Raw genomic sequence first — 16556 nt, 5'->3', positions numbered from 1 at the left:
ATTACAGATACAAAATAGGAGATATTTAGATTTAAAAGACCTCTAAATGAGTCACAGTGTTGGATAAATGTAGAAAATGACTATAGAAAGTTATATTTAAAAAGTAAATGGTTTTAAAAAATGGTAAAGTCTTTAAAGAGACAGAGTGCAGTCATTACTTAAAAGGAATAAACAAAGAATAAACCAAACAAAGATTAAAAAATTCACAGAGTCTGGATTATGAATATTATTGTTTTTTTTTTACTGTGAAGGAACTAAGTACAGAGAAACATTTCATTATATGGGCTGCTAAGCTAAACCAGCATGTATATTACAAAGATAACTTGACTTCAGAATTTGGGTCTAAGGATATGTTGCTTTGAAAAAGAGGTTCTTCTTTTGTTTCCACGGAGGATGAGAACCTGTGGATTGCTTCCAGATGAATATGGTTTGATGGATCAAGAGCCCCTGAAAAGTCACCATAAACACCCCCCAAAAAAGTTATTTCACCCAACTGCTGACTGAGATGAACCTACCACACAGGATACACCATAAAAGACCTGATTAATGGCACCCCCAATGAGCAGAAAGTAGTCTAGAGAACTACATTCACATTCCCTAAATAATTGTTTATAAATGTTTGTTTACATTTAAAGGGGATGTGCTATAGAGACTTGCATTGGTATGGATTTTGGTTTAAAAATTTAAGGTCAACTTTGTTATACTGTGTGTGTATATATATATGTATATATATATATTTCTGCTCTTGATTAAGGTATTGTATTTGTGCAGCTCATTTAAAAATGTAATGTGTAATTAGAAACACAGTTAATAGATAATTATTTATAATAGTCAAGCTTGTAGTCATGTTAGTTAAACTTTCTAGATGTACAGAGATGTATTTCAGATAGATAGGTATTCTTCAAACCTTTCGAAGACTACAAAATATGGCATTTAAAATGTTTTTAAGAACTTAGGGCTTTTCATGACAATGAGACACATCTGCTCCTGGCAGCACCAGTCTACTTCAAGAGAATGATGGGCATCAAAGAGACTCCTTATGGAGTTGGCTAGCCATTTGGGCAAGAAACTGCTCTTGCCTGGACTACTTGAAGAACTGGACATGCAGGACCTGCAAAGAAATGGCTGCTGAACTTGCCTAAAGGTGAGATGATCCTTTGGGGTTCCTGCATCATAAAAGAGTCTGCAAGACATTCTACAGGACACAGAATAAAGTGACTGACAAACTGCCAATATAGGCAGAACTGTCTTTAAAATTTCCTGCTTCATGGAAAAGTCGGCTGGATACTATGGGTCTGTAGGCTGAAGATGGATGCCTCAACAGTACAAAAGAACGTTGGGTGACTGTTCAGGTAGCAATATGTCTCTGTCAATTCTAGAGTTGTGAAAGTTACTTACAATGCACTTCCTGTTTACTTAGGTAATATTATATCCTTCTGGAGTCTTTGATGGAGTTGAAGAATATGTAGTTATAAGTATGGTTTTCCCTAGTTATGATAAAAGGTAAAATAGATATAATATTGTAACTGTAATTCTTGCTTGATACCTGTTTTGTCATATGTAATTTTACTATGTTAAAGTTAAAACCTTCCTTTTTATTTAAACAAAAGGGGAGGTGATGTGAGATTCCCTTCTGTATGCTATAAATATCATTGTCTATAAAGGAACTGCTTTGGGCTTATAGCAGAGCTATAGGAGAACAGAGCTAGGCAGAGAAAACTAAACTGAATTCTTGGAGAAAGGAGGCGAAATCAAAGAGACAGTATGTAGCCCTCCTAGAGACAGATGCCAGAACTTTAACCGGTAAGCCACAGCCATATGGCAATACACATATTAATAAAATGGGTTAAATTAATATGTAAGAGTTAGCCAATAAGAAGCTAGAGCTAATGGGCCAAGCAGTGATTTAATTAACACAGTTTCTGTGTGATTATTTCAGGGCTAAGCGGCCGGGAACAAACAAGCAACCTCCTTGCTACAGTATATGATTGGTCTCTTGCTTCAAATGGGGTAGAAGGAAAGAGGCACACAATCACCAGCTGGACTCTTACATGCACACCACCATGATTCCTTCAGGGATCTGTTGTGAATAGAGCAGATGTTCAATTTTCCTGGGCTGTTCTTTAAGGTTTAGGGATTTCTGTTCTCTCATTCTGCTTGGTATGGAACCTAGTATCTGTTAAACCAAGGCTAGGACCTTTAGATCTGATTCTCTCTTTTTACCCTTCTTGAATCTACTCTGAAGCCCAATTGTCTAATTGGCTTTCAGAGACATAAAACCCAGCTAAAACGGAAATCAACCATTCTACCAAGCATGTATAGGTTCTAAAGATCAAATCCCCACTCTGCTACTCAGAAGCACTGTGAGTCACCACTCTAAGATACCTTCTTCCCCTTTACACAGCTCCTTAAATATAAAAAGGGAATGACAGGAGCTGGAGATGATGCTCCGTGGTTAAGAGCACTCACAGAGGACATGAAGTTGGTTCCCACGATCAACATCAGGCAGCTTACACCTACCTGGAACTCTAGGTCCAAAGGATCCAAAGTCTACTCAGGCCTCTGGGCACCAGGCATATACATAGAGAACAACATATATACATTCAAGCACTCACATATACACAATTTAAAAAGGAAATCTTTTTAAGAGAATGACAAAACTCTAATAAGCTTTTGAACAGTGAGAATTAAATGATCTAATACCTGTCACTCACATGGACAGAACTGACCTGTTGACTACTAACAAAGAACGGTCACCACTATTATGACACTCTAGTCAGTCAGCAAGCATATGCTGTTAGGAATTAAATCTTTCTTAGGCATTAGAGAGTGAATTCTTGTACCAAAAATAATCACACAGAGAGGAAACAAGGAGAAAGAGGAGGAGGGAGAGAAAGATTAGGAGAAAGAGAAGACAAGGAGGAGAAGGAGGCATTAGCATGCTTTTCTCAACCCGAGGATCAGCATTTCAAAGGTAGACAAGGAAACAGAAAGACAAAGCAACTGGATGACTTGAGCCCCCAAGAAGCAGGAGTTGTATCATAAGACAAAGGGAGCATTAAAAGACAAAGCATCGTTGCCCCACCTCCTGATCTGTGGGCGCACATGGTCAGACCTCAAGAGCAAACACGTAGAAAACATACTGATGGTGCTGAGCTCGGGACTGGAGAAGACAAGAGCACAGAGGAGGTCCATTCTTCCTCATGGCCATGACCATGAGACAGCACAGCCTTCAGCTCAGGTTTGAAAAGAAGCAGTTTGCTAGTGGATGTTGCTTTGTTTCTGAGCCTCAGGGTGGGGGATCATGGACAAAAGCCCAAAGAAACCTGTGAGGGTGCTAACAAGCTACTGACTTTCTAGTGTCTGCTTCCTCATCTAGGCTGTTGGGAGGGTTTCCTTGGAACAGCAGCTGGTGTATGAAAATGGTCCATACTTTTGTGGCCTGATATACCAAGATAGCAAGGACTGTATCTTTTTACTGCTTTCCTCCCAGTGGTAGGCCCTAGGCAGAGCCTTATTCTCCATGCCACCACCTGTCAGGCTTTATGTCTCCATGAATTACTTCTGAGCTGCTAGGACACCACACCTGGCAGAAACAACTTAGAGGAGAAAAGATGTCTTCGAGCTCACAATGGCAAGAGATTTCTGTCTGTGTTGGGGAAGCCATGGCACGGTAGCACCGTTTATGGCAGTAGGAATGTGTGGCAGAGGCTTTCACATCACAGCAAACTATAAAGTAAAGAGTTAGAAATAATCCTATACAATAAAGAAACTGCCAAAGGCATCACCATCCCTGACTTCAAACCCTGTGGAGGCCCAAAAATGTGAGCCTGTTTCCACCTTGTCTAACGGTCAGAGAGTTGGAGGTTGCTCTAAGTAACTGACAAGCATAATTGCAAGTCCCAACTCGGGATGTAATTACTTGATGCTTTTAACATTAAAAAAAGCTCATTTAAGAAGATTCATGCCATCCTGACAGGTGGTCAGGATACACAAATGTACTTCTGCTCCTTCTTTTGTAACTATGAGGTCACTTAAAGAGTGGCTGCCTTCAGGATATGTGGTCTAGGGCAGCTTCACTGCCTAAACAACAGAATGCTAATGGCTTGATGTCTTGGAGTGTTAAAGCAGTTGACTGTTTGAGTTGTCCTTTGTATCATATCATGTTAATAAAGTCTTTTGTTACTCCCTACCCCCATTTACATTGGGTATAAAAGGTATGGAAAAATAAATGTGGGTTATTTCAGTATTCACTGGAGTGCCCTCCCAGTACTGTTTATGGTTTCTGTTCTTATTATTTTTCATGCGTCTTCATATTCTTTACTTATATCTCAAAAACCTAATGCCCCTACCTTGGCAAAAAGTATTTTTGTCAAGGCTGGTCCTTGACAAAACTCTACCATAGAGCTACAGTAATGAAAACAGCTTGGTATTGGCATAAAAACAGACAGGTGGACCAATGGAATTGAATTGAAGACCCAGATATCAATCCACACACCTATGAACATCTGTTTTTTAATAAAGAAGCTAAAACTATACAATGAAAAAAAAGAAAGCATCTTCAACAAATGGTGCTGGTATAACTGGATGTCAACCTGTAGAAGAATGCAGATAGATCCATATCTATCACCATGCACAAAACTCAAGTCCAAATGGATCAAAGACTTCAACATATATCCAGTCACACTGAACCTCATTAAAGAGAAAGTGGGAAGTAACCTTGAGCACAAGGGCACAGGAGACCACTACCTGAATATAACACCAGTAGCACAGATACTGAGAACAACAATTAATAAATGGAACTTCCTGAACCTGAGAGGCTTCTGTAAGGCAAAGAACAAAGTCACTAAGACAAAACACTAGCCTACAGAATGGGAAAAGATCTTCACTAATCCCACATGGGACAGAGAACTGATCTCCAGAATATATATAGAATTAAAAAAAAACTAGACATTGAATTACCAAATAATCCAATAAAAATGGGGTAAAGATCTAAACAGAATTCTCAATAGAAGAATTGATACAAATGGCCAAAAAACACTTAAGGAATTGCTCAACATCCTTAGCCATCAGGGAAAAGCAAATCAAAACGACTCTGAGATACCATCTTACACCAGTCAGAATGGCTTTGATCAAAACCACCAATGATGGCTTATGCTGGGGAGGATGTAAAGTAAAGGGAACACTCATCCATTGCTGGTGGGAATGCAAACTTGCACAGCCACTTTGGAAATCAGTGTGGCAGTTACTCAGAAAATTGAGAATCAATCTACCTCAAGACCCAGCAATACCTCTCTTGGGCATATACCCAAAGGATGCACACTCATACCACAAGGACATTTGCTCAACTGTGCTCATAGAAGCATTATTCATAATAGCTAGAACCTGGAAACAACCTAGGTATCTCTCAACTGAAAAATAGATAAAGAAAATGTGGTACATTTACACAATGGAGTACTACTCAGCAGAAAAACCCAATTATATCTTGAAATTTGCATGCAAATGAATGGAACTGGAAAAAACCATCCTGAGTGAGGTAACCCAGACCCAGAAGGGCAAACATGGTATGTACTCACTCATAAGTGGATACTAGATGTTAAAGCAAAGGATAAGAAGCCTATATCCATGACCCTAGAGAAGCTAGGGGAAACCTAAGAGAGACATACCATAGATTCTCCTGGGAAGGGGAAAAACACAGATCTCCTGAGAAAATGGGGAGTGGGCAGGGAGGGGAGGGAGGTGGGTGGGGGAGAAAGGAAGGTGGGAGAGAAGGGGAGGGAGGAGGAGAACATGAAGGAACAGAGTGCTCAAGAAGGGGAAGGACAGAGAGGGAGAGAAAGGAAAGAGATACCTTGATAGAGGGAGCCATTAAGGGGCTAGTGAGAAGCATGGAGCAAGCATCAAAGCGGTGAGCCTGAGAGGAACCTTTCAGATTCAAACCAGAACACTTATCCTTTGATACACACCTGACAGGCCATGAGGAAGAGTGTTCCTTGATTCTTTTTGTTTACTAAAAGCTTCTGCTGGAGGGGTAGCTCAGGGCCTGGCATGGAAACACCATCAACACTTGGTGGTATACATGTTGGCTGAGGAAAAGTCACCCAAATGTGCACCTGAGATGAAATATTGGGAAATTCCAGTCTACATAAGCACCAGAGAAGGCCACTTGGGCAAACAGGACAGAAGCTGCAAGCCAACATAGTGGAAGCCATACTTCTGAGACCCTGCCAGAGCTGGGAGGCAGGTACACTTTCCTGGAGCTCTATAAACTTTAACTAGCATTATATTTAAATCTGCTAATTCATTTCCTTCTTATCATTCCAATTTTGCTGCTTTCTGCTCTTGAAATGTGTTTCCCCCCTTCTTTAGGGGAAACATAGGCATTTATTTATACTGCTATGGTACAAAGATATCCCAGAAAAAGTAAATTAGGTGTCAAAAGTCCATTCAGACTATTCTAAATAACCCCCAGAAGTATAGAAATTCAGAACAATACAGTATATTTTTCTCAAATAGAAATAATGCTTCAATGTAAAGAATTTTTTAAAAGACAAATATGTTGTTCTCGAGTTCCGTTTGGTTATTGGAAGGGGAGAGTGCAAAACTTGCCAACCAAAATCATCTTAGACAGAGGACTTTGGGGCTAGGGTTTAAATACGCAGGAGCTGGAGAGATGGCACAATGGGTAATGGGCTCTGCTGCCAAGCATAATGTCCTGAGTTCAATTTCTGAAACCTGGGTGGTAAAAAGAGAACAAGTTCCTACAAGTTGTTCTTTGACTCTGTGACCTCCATACAGATTGTTCAGTGAACACACACACACAGAGACAGACAGACATACACACAGTCACAGATACACATACACACAGACACATACAGACTCACACAGACACACACAGACATATACACACACACACACACAAAGACATACACAGACACACACATACACACAGACACAGACACACACAGACATACACAGACACACACATACACACACAGGCACTCACACAGACACACAGACATACACATACACACACATATACACACACAGAGACACACACAGACATACACAGACATACACAGACATACACAGTCACACACAGGCACTCACACAGACACACAGACATACACATACACACACATATACACACACAGAGACACACATATAGACTCACACGGACACACACACACATACAAACACAGGCACACACAGACACATACACACCACATCATACTAATACAATCAACAACACCCATCAGTGGGCTCAGGAGTGTAACTTTGTGGTAAAGTTCCCTGACAAGGGTGTATGAGGCTCTGGGCTCAATCCACAGCACCAAAATGGCGCTGCATGGTACAGGCTAGGCAGCTATTCTCTAGACATTGTTCTGTGGCATTTTCCTCTTCAGTGTTATCTGTCTGGAGTAACTCTTTTTGGGTATTTGGGGTGAAAATAGAACATCAGCCTGGTGTTCCAATACCTTGCCAGTCAACTACATTTACATATAAATGCAGTTTTTCTCAAAATCTGGTTCCACACCCAGCTCCCAACAGCAGTTTTCTGATTTCAGAGGTTAGCTAAGAATGTGAGGGCTGACTCCTAAATTAGCAGATGATAACAGTTCTTAGAATGTTAAAAAAAAAAAAAAAACAACAACAACTTGGATGTTTTGTCGAATGCAACTTCCAAGAATGCATAATTAACAGTGTCTCCATTAATACACAGTATGTTCAACAGTGAGACACCGATACCATAAATAAAGGTAGACATGGATAAATTTATAATTAAAAATGCATTAGAAATTACAAGCATAATTTATTTACTAATGTGCACTGGAATAAATTTTATGTGTAATATTTTAAAACAGGGCATTAATAAATAATAGTGCACATAAAATGTTTTTGCAGCTAAAAATATTTCAATAAATATTAGTAAGTTAAATGTGCTGCAGGGTTATAATTGCTGTGAAGTAAAGTTTCTAGAATACAATTTCAGTTTCAGAGGACAGCTCCTTGAGTGCCTTCACAGTACTGAAATGAGCCAGTGAGACCTCTCCAAGGTAGAGGCTCCTGCCACGAGAGCGAGCCTTAGACCTGATTTCAATACCTGAAACCTACATTACGGTGGGAGGGAGAGCTGAGCATGCAAAGCTGGCCCCTGACTTTCACACATGGGCTATGGCATGCCTCCTACCTAGTGCTAATGGCTTTTTTTTTAAAGGTGTATATCTAAAGGGTCAGAAACAAACAGCTGTATTTCTTGAAGTTGCAAGGATTTTTAAGAACACTGCTACTGATCACTGTTTGAGTCGGCCAAGAGCCTCCGCAGCTGGTGCATCTTTAGATTGGTGAATTCAAATATTTCCTTCTACTGTTTCATTGCATCTATTTCGTATGTGCTCACATATACGCCACAGTGTCCACCACAGTGTCCATCGCTGTGTCCATCAGTGTCCACCACAGTGTCCATCAGTGTCCACCACAGTGTCCACCACAGTGTCCACCACAGTGTCCATCGCTGTGTCCATCAGTGTCCACCACAGTGTCCATCGCTGTGTCCATCAGTGTCCACCACAGTGTCCATCGCTGTGTCCATCAGTGTCCACCACAGTGTCCATCAGTGTCCACCACAGTGTCCATCAGTGTCCATCAGTGTCCATCAGTGTCCACCACAGTGTCCACCACAGTGTCCACCACAGTGCCCATCAGTGTCCACCACAGTGCCCATCAGTGTCCACCACAGTGTCCATCGCTGTGTCCATCAGTGTCCACCACAGTGTCCACCACAGTGCCCATCAGTGTCCACCACAGTGTCCACCACAGTGCCCATCAGTGTCCACCACAGTGTCCACCACAGTGCCCATCAGTGTCCACCACAGTGCCCATCAGTGTCCATCACAGTGTCCACCACAGTGTCCATCAGTGTCCATCAGTGTCCACCACAGTGTCCATCAGTGTCCATCACAGTGTCCACCACAGTGTCCACCACAGTGTCCATCAGTGTCCACCACAGTGTCCATCAGTGTCCATCAGTGTCCACCACAGTGTCATGATGATGTCAGAGGACTTGTGGGAGTTGGTTCTTTCCTTCCACCACGTGAGTCCCAAGGATGGAGCTCATATCTTCAGGCTTGGCAACAAATGCCTTACCTGTTGAACCATCTTGTCAAACCATGAATTCAAATTTTACTCACCCATTTTTCTGGTTGTTGGGGTTTTTTTTTAGACAGTCTCACTACTTAACCTGGACTGACCTAGAACTCACTATGTAGCCTAGATTGACTTCAACTTGCAATCCTCCTGCCTCTGCCTCCCAAATGCCAAAATTGTGCTGTGCACCACCATGCCTGGTTCATCCTCATAGTTGGTAGCAGTTTCTCCCATCTGAGGATGTCTATAGTCTCTTCCTCACCTGCCTTTCCCCTCAAGTCTTGACCTCTCTTGAGCCTGGTGTATAGAATACTTGCATAGCACCTACAAGCCCCTTAGCCCTTCTCTCTTTCACTCTGTATGTGTGTGTGTCTGCACAAAGTTGCAAGTGTGCATATGTACAAAGAGGCCAATCTTGGGTGTTCATTAGTGTTCACTATGTATTTTGAGACAGGGTTTCTTTCTGAACATGGAAGTCACTGATTCGACTATACTGGCTGGCCAACAAGCCCCAGGGGTTTCCTGTCTCTGTCTGCTCATTGCTGGGGTTGCAATACATGTGCCACTACACCTGAGGTTTTCATAGGTACTGATGGTTCAACTCAGGCCCTCAAGCCTGCACACAAATGCTTGATAGATGGAGCTATCCTCCAGCCCATGAGTCCATTACTTTAAGGTTATATCTAAAGCCAGGTGGTGGTGCACACCTTTTATTCCATCACTCAGGAGGCGGAGGCAGGTGAATCTCTGAGTTCTAGGCCAGCCTTGTCTACAGAACAAGTTCCAGGATAGCCAGGGCTACACAAAGAAACCCTGCCCCAAAATACCCCAAACAAACAAACAAGCAAAATCTTTTACTTTCTAAAAACATCATCTCAGAAAGACTGGAAACCTCATGGCACACAACAGTATTTGTTTATTGACTGCACTTGGAAAGAGAGCTTGTATTCATGCATAGAGCATTTTTTTCTTCTAAGACCACAGTTGATTAACAATAACGAACAGCATGCATTGCCGGGTGAGCTTTCCTCTGGACCAGACCGCAGGCTAGTGGCTTTCTGTACCTCGTCTAATTTAATCTTGAGACCAATCCAATATACAGATCCTGCCAGTATCCCCCATTTAACCCATGAGGAAACAGAATCACAGAAAGGTAAAGTCATCTGCTGAAGAGCCTACTGTTTGCAACTGGCTGACTTGAAAGCCCCAAGCTCTCCCTCCTCCCTCCCCCCAGTAATAATTATCAGCCACTGTTCTTAAAATAATTCACCCTTCTGGAAATCAAGTTGCCTTCCAGCGTCTCAGGGTCCTTTCAGCTGGGTTTTATTTTTTTCTTCATTGGTATCTAATCTAAGTCCCTCCTGCTCCCATTTAAGATAATTCCCTCATGCCCTGTCCTTTGTAGACAAGAACTGCTGTTTAAAACACATGAGCAATATCCCTTTAGATATTTGAAGATGGCTATTAAATTCCCTTTAACCTTCTCTTCTCCAGGATACATTGTTAGTAACCCCAATTCCTTTTGCCTTTTCTCCCAGGGACTCTTTCTAAAGCGTTCCCCCTTGATCCACACGCCTTGAAATCAGTTTCAGGTTTTCCCTATCTCAATTCATTATCATCACCCTCCAGGAGTGCCCGCCCGCGCATGCATGCAGACCACGCTCAAATTTATACATGCAGGAGAGCAGCTGTGGCCCAACACCAAGGACATGGCCAAGCCTCTAAATCGTGTTCTTTCAACTCTTCTCTGTGACTCCATCATCTGCCCATCTTACTTGGGTGATTTTCCTGGTCCAAATGTCAGTCCTCAGAGCAGCTCATAACTGGCACTGATGGAGCACATAGCAAGTGCTCAACAAAAAATGACAACGACCAGCTGAAAATGCTCCAAGGGAACACACTCCTCCACATGCTTGTTGCTCATTAGAATAATTTAAACTCTTTGTTGACGGTCTAGAGTGATAATTCCTGCAGATTAATGATTCCCTGGATGAAAATGAAATTCAGTAAATGGCTATTAATAGGAAGGATGAGAGACTGGGAGAAGTTCAGTTGGTTGAATGCTTGGCTAGCATATATGAAGTCCTTAGGTTCAAACCCCAGCCCTGTATGTAGCAGGCAGAGTGGCACCTGCCAGCATTTGGAAGGTGGTAGCAAGAGGATCAGAAGCTCAAGGTCTTCCTTGGCTACTTATTGAGTACTTAACCAGCCTAGGATTTGTGGGACCCTATCAAAGAAGGGAAGGAAGGAAGAAAGGAGAGAGGGAGGGAGGACAGGAGGGAGAATAGCATCCCTCAAGTGATTTTGTAAAAAACCACTTCCCAGAACAATGATAGAGACACTAGCTCAGAAGCAAAACAAAACAACAAAAAGTAAGTTCTCTGGAGCCAGACAGATGGCTCAGCAGGTAAAGGTACTTGCTGCCAAGACTCATGCCTTGAGTTCTATTCCCAGAATCCACATGGAAGAGAAAAACAGTCTCCAGAAAGGTGTCTGCTCATTCATTTGTGTACCTATAGGCACACAAATGTAATAATAATTAGTATGATAATAAGTTAGAGAATAGCATGACGGTTAACTACACTGCAGAGGCCTGCTGGGGATTTTCAGCTGTTCCTGAGAGGGTCTGTAGCGGCTGCCCTCCTGTTGGTGGCGGTGCGATGAAAACACAGCAGCAGCCTTCGTTCTACATGACCCTGTGCTGTGGCTTTTCTCTTCCTTGAATGGCTGTACTCACTGCCTTGCCTTGCCTGGCTCTACAGGTCTCAAAACAGAGCCCCTGGCAGAGGCTGAGGGCTGCTTTACAGGAAAGAGGTATTAGTAGGAAGTGGAGTAAGGGCTCAGAGACTGCCTCATCTGGCCTGGGGCTGTCTCCACAGTACCACTGTACCAGATAGAGGGTCTCTAGAAAAGAGGTGCTGGGCTGTATATCACTCCTCTTTGTACTTCCTAGATCTTTGTCAAAAATCTCAACCGAAAGCATTGCTTCAGATAGAACAAACTACTTTAAGCTTCAGCTCACCTGTGGTGACGTGGGTAGGTAAGATGGGTAAGATCACAGTTTCATCATGTCGCAGTTTCCCTACATGTTGAGTATAAATAAATCACATCTTCCTGGCAGGGACATGACATAGTATGTTGTGAATTACAAAATCAATATCTCTCTCTCTCATATAAGTCTAGGGATAAAGCTCATGGGTAGGGCACCTCCTTAGCATACCCAAAGCCTGGGGGTCCATCCATCCTCAGTATCACAGGATAGTAAATACATGAACAAAAACCACATACACACATTCACACACAGAGACACACATACATGTGCATACACATTCCCTAAACATGATAATGATTATCCCTAGGGGAAGACTGGATGTATAATGGTATACTCAAGGAGGACTTGGGCATTTGGTATTTTGAGGGAGCAATGTTGTTTGTACTATGACAAAACAGATAAGAAAATAAAGTTTTAATGTGAGAACATGATATTCTCATCGGTTGGAGAAGCCCCAAGCTTAATCAGTGTTCCTCCCACAGTGTGAATAATGGGCTTATACCTGGCTCTTCCTTGCCAGCAGTATGCCAGTCCCTCTCTAGCAGGGGAATCAAATGGTCCAAAGCTCTGTCTCAACCTTCTCCCTAAAGATCCTAGGATGATATGAAGGACAAATGATGTGGGATTCCCCTCTGTATTCTGTGAATATGTTTTATTACCATTGGTTAATAAAGAAGCTGCTTTGGCTTATGGCAGAAAAGAATAAAGCCAGGTGCGACCTTCCATCAGACCCTATAAAATTTAAGAAGGGCAAGCAAGATGAGCGTCAGGAAGTGGTGAGATTTGTCATATCCCACTGGCCCTCTCTGCTCGGCGTTTGTCTTCTACCTAATGACAATCTGCTTTAGTGACAGATCCCCCTCCCCCCCGCACCCCCCTTTGCACTACAACATCAGACATAAAAACCCTAGCTCTGGCCCGAGTGTCACAGCCCATGGGACTTACAACAGCTTGGCTCTGCTATCTCCATGCTGGGACTGTCCATTAGAGAATCATACATCCCAACAACAATAAGCTGAGGGCCGTTAAATTCAGTCATGACCCACCTTGAAAAAAGCAAGAAGATTTCTCTCTAACAGGCATGGTTGTTCATTTCAGACTAAAAAAAGCACCAATGCATTGGGTGTTCATTTTTCCATATTATTAATTCTGGGTAAAACAATGGTCATGCTGGCCATTCCAAATTCAGGAGCCAGAAGGCGGCGTGGAAGGAGCATGCTGCTTGGAGAACAAAAGGGAATGTCAGCAGAGGACACTGAGTAGGGAGAAGAGAGGTGAAGAATGGGAAGCCTGCACCTGTGCAGGAAACAGTGCGGGTGGAATCTGCTGCCTCCGGGTGCCGTGGAAACAGAAGAGGATGGCAAGCCCAGCTTCAGCTTTCTTTCCTTCTCTCTCCCACCTCTGCACTCTCTTCTACTCTTAGGACTGAACCCAGGGCCTATGGCTATGCACTATCCCTGAGCTCCCTTCTCCCTACCCCCATCCACCATTTCCTATTAAAGGACCATGAACCCAACACTAACTGAGAAATAGCTACTGCATTTGTACCCATTTCAGAGATGAGAAAGTAGATGTACAAGTTAGGAATATTGTTCATAGTCAAAGTCAACTACAGCATGAAAACTTAAATTTGGGTTCTTTTAAGTGTCCAAAGTTCTAACCCTTAAAAAAATTTTGATGTTAATTATATTGGTGTTTTGCCTGAATGTGTCTGTGTGCACATGTGTTCCTGGAACCCAAGGAGAACAGAAGAGGGTGATGGATCCCTGACACTGCAGTTACAGATAGTTGTGAGCTGTGCTGTGGGTGCTGATGACCAAAGGCAGATCTTCTGGAAGAGCACCCGTGCTCCTAAAGGCCCCACCTCTGCAGTCCCCCTCCCCTTAGAGTTCCCTCACTTGGGGTTTCTTAGTGGGTATAGATTGCTTTATTGTTGGATTTATAAATTGGAAATTTATTTTTTATAGTTAATTGTCCACAGAGATTAAGGGTAAAATAATTTTAACAGACTTAGTATAGCATGACACTCTTGGATTTTATTTACTATTACTCTCTCCCTAAATATGCTTCTTAGGAGGCCCCATTTGGCTACTAAGCTGGGTTGTAGATGTTTAAGGTCCAATTCAGTGTTTTTCTACTCTTTAGAAAATTTGTACAAAAACAGTTGTGAGCTGGGTGGTGGTGGCGCACACCTTTAATCCCAGAAGCAGGCAGATCTCTGTGAGTTTGAGGCCAGCCTGGTCTGCAAGAGCTAGCTCCATATTTCCAGAGAGATATGAAAATTCACTTCCTTTGTAATAATTAAACTCAACCTTCCATCTCCTTTCTAGTTTTTTTAAAATAATTTATTTAAATTCATTTTATGTGCTTTGATGTGAAGGTATCAGCTCCCCTGGAACTGGACAGTTGTGAGCGGCCATGTGGATGCTGGGAATTGAACCCGGTCCTCTGCAAGAGTAGCCAGTGCTCTTAACTGCTGATCCCAATCTCCAGCCTCCTATATCTTTTTAAAAAATAAATGAAAGGCTTTTGCTTTTGTTTTTGTTTTTATTTAATTGCATTATTTTAAATCAAAGTTATAACAAGCTTTTAAAATAGACCAAATAGTTGTAGCTTAAAGTTTGGTGCTGGCTTCACCTAAGGAGACCAGTGCTCCCTGAGGAACAATCACAGCTGTTTTGCTAGGATAGCCTCATGGCGGCCCAACCCGGTCCCGTCCACTGTCTGTCCATCTCAGTTACCATGCAGGCTGAGTCAGCCCACAGGCACATCAGCCCACAGAGTGTGCATGAGAAGGCCTTCTTTTTTAGACCACCAGGGCTGACCCATAAAATCACAAATGAAACACTTTTTAACTCTTGGGGCTTGAATAGGCCATGAGGATGTATCTGCTTGGCTCACTATTCCCATAAGGAGAGACTTTGCTGTCTCTGGAACAAGAAACTCCAAAGTGTCTTCTTGTGTGCTGGGAGGCACTGGGCCTCTTTGGTCACTGGATAACGCAGTGTTTCTAGACTTGAGGGCTACACATAGGAAGCAAATGCTCTGTTAAAGCTACAACCGCCTGGGATCTTCCTGATCGAGTTGCTTTGGATAGCAGAATAGTACCACTTTCTGTGATAGGGCTGTTGTTCTGACTAAAATGTTGGGGCCCTTTAGGTGATTCCCCCCCCTTGGCTTTTATGATCTGAATATTCATTTTTAATTTTTTTTTTAGTTTTCATTATGTAAGTACGCAAAACATGGGACAGGGTGTGAATCTTTTTGAAATTAATTGCCTTGTAAATCAAACATATTTCTGTAGAATGCACTTACTCATCATTAGCATGTGAGAGTTTCCAGTAAAATATCTTCTGTATTATTTTTATTATTAACATATTTACACTGTCGCTCCAGCCCTGCACCCTTTGTGAATCTGTTTTTAAAATAAATCTGACCTGATACCAGAGTGATCGGTGCAATAAAAATGCATGATGTGAGATTAATCAAATATGGTCGGGTTCAATTTATAAGGGACACATTAAGAAAAATTATTTCTTGTTCGGGTATGCCACTCCAGTGAATCAAATGGGGCTGCGAATATTTCAGCAAGATACATGTAAAATCCATTCATTCAACAGACATTTATCATGCATTTACTGTGTGCATCACGGGGATAAAATCAAGCTGAGCCAACAAGAAATGCACACAGGAGATGACTGTGGGCCCCAAGCACCTGTGCAGCTGTGGGATCCAGGCTGGGGATCCCAGGATTCTATGTGAAAGCCCCTGGAGCAGAGGTGCCTTGCAATAGCTAAGGGTGTGGGATCCTGGATTTATTTTCATTTTTTTTCCTTCCCCCAGGAACTAGCCATTAATATACGCTTGGAAAAAAAGCAGAATAGAGGAGGCATAATTCATGTTGAAGATAGATCTTATATTCTGTATATGTGAAGGAAATAAATTTCCAATACGATAAAATAAAGCAAGCAAAGCACAAACTACCGTGGACACAGGTTCAAAGCCCGGCTCTGTTATAAACTGCTGGTTGACCTTGAACAAATTTCATTTTATTCAGTTTTTTTTTAAAACAAGTCTTTTGTTTATTGGGGGGCTGCCACCCAGCTCCCAAATAAATCCACAAGAAGGCTTATTTTAGTCAACTTTCCTTAAATTATCCCATCTACCCTTTGCCTCTGCGCTTTTTCCTTTTCTTAATCTGTATGTCTTACTTTCACCCTTACTCTGTGACTGTGTAGCTGGGTGGTTGGCTCCTAGTGTCTTCCGGCCATTTTAGCATGAAGATTCTACAGAACCCACTTGCTACCATCGAGCCTTAGGGACAAAACTCAGAACCAGACAGAGCCAGCACTTCCTT

Source organism: Arvicola amphibius, chromosome 7 (assembly GCF_903992535.2).
Source record: "Arvicola amphibius chromosome 7, mArvAmp1.2, whole genome shotgun sequence".
Classification (NCBI taxonomy): Eukaryota; Metazoa; Chordata; class Mammalia; order Rodentia; family Cricetidae; genus Arvicola; species Arvicola amphibius.
Note: the sequence above shows the minus strand (reverse complement) of the source record.